This window comes from Ailuropoda melanoleuca, chromosome 3 (genome assembly GCF_002007445.2).
Source record: "Ailuropoda melanoleuca isolate Jingjing chromosome 3, ASM200744v2, whole genome shotgun sequence".
NCBI lineage: Eukaryota > Metazoa > Chordata > Mammalia > Carnivora > Ursidae > Ailuropoda > Ailuropoda melanoleuca.
In genome coordinates this window covers 142,552,671-142,554,267 of record NC_048220.1, presented here as the reverse complement: position 1 = coordinate 142,554,267, position 1,597 = coordinate 142,552,671, and positions in this window count along the sequence as shown.

Here is a 1,597-nt window from a genome sequence, read left to right as displayed (position 1 = left end):
ATGTACATGTTCTAATCCTTGGTCAGAATTTCCACATGTGCAATACAAAATGCCTGAACCAAAAGAGTCATTTATAGTTTTATTACCATTTGCCAAAAAGCCTCAGTAGGCAATACACAGACTTTTCACGTTAAGATGTTTTGAAGTGTCAAGCGCTTAGTAACGTGTACTCACCCATGATCCAGTGAAACACGAGAGCATGCTGAAAAAGGCTAGTTTCAGGATGTTTAAAAAGAACTCCGGCCCAAGCGCTGAGCTTCCTCAAAGTTGCAAGGCCAGGGAGTGCATCCGCAGGGCGGGGACCAGGACTGGAGGGGATCCCTGTGGGGCCTGGGTTCCAGAGGGGCCAAGGTGTCCATCACGTTGGTTAGGCTCATGGGGCACAAGCAGGCTTATACAATGACACTCTGGCGTTTGCTCTGGACTTCACGCAATGTGTCTTAGCAGTGTAGTCCTATCAACACCATTGTCAAACCGCGCTTGGGGCATCCTCTGAACACTGGGGACTGGCCCAAAGGACAGGATCATTAAGAAATCCTGCTAACACTGTGCCAGCTGCGAGGCCAGACACCCAAGCACGCGGTCTGCTGCTCTGATGGGCAGCACTGCCGAGCCTGCCTCGGGAAATCGCGCCAGTGAGCTAACTGGAAAGTTTTTTAACTTCATTCTCAGAACAGGAAATAATTTTTAAAAGGAAACAAAAATGAGACCCGCAAGGAGGGTCCTGCTCCGTCTGGGGCGGCGTCTAAGCGGGCAGCGCAGCCCGGGCCGCTGGTGAATGACCCGGCTCCTCCGGGAGGTCGCCGGCGAGCACGTGGACGGGCACGAGTGACCGCAGCACGACCGGCTGCTCACGGGCCCCCGAGGATGGATGGCAGGCAGCTTGGGCACTTTTGCCCTTTTCCTAGGAGAGCGGCCGGTCCGCAGTCCGTGCTGGCACAGCCCGCACTCGCCCTGAGCCAGTGGCCCCGGGGCCCGGCCCCGGGCAGGATTCCCGACCTCGCCCCGCTGCGCGGAAACTTCCACCCGGCCGCGGCGGCGTCTCATTTCTGCGCACGCGCAGCGCGACCGGGCGGCTGCCGGGGACCCCGGCCCCAGCGCGCATGTCTCCACGCCTCGGCCTGCTCGCGGCGGGAGGTGGGGTCGGCGGAGGAAGCCGGGACGAAGGCAGAGCAGCGGCCCCCTCACTTCTCCCTCGCCCCACCGCAGCCAAGTCTAGTCTAGAAGGACCCACGCCGCGGCGGGGGCCGCCGCCCCTTTAGCCCCTCCCAGTCGCGTCTCCTTCCGACGCGGGGCCCCCCCGAATCCGCACGGGGGAAGCGCCCCAGTGCGCAGGCGCGGTAACCAAGGCGGCGGAGTCTAGTGAGGATTTGAAATCGGCCGCGCGTGCGCACTGACGTCCCGGCCCCGGAGGCCGCGCTTCCTCCCCGCCCCGCTCCCTCCCCGCCCCTCATTGGAGCGGAGGCGGCGGCGCCCCCTCCTTCCCCCGCGCCCTGTCGCCGCCGAGAGTGTCTTTTCGCCGCCGCCGCCACCGCTGCAGGAGCACGGAGCGAGCGGCGCGAGCGTGACCGAGGGCCCGGCGCACGGCGGCGGCCCT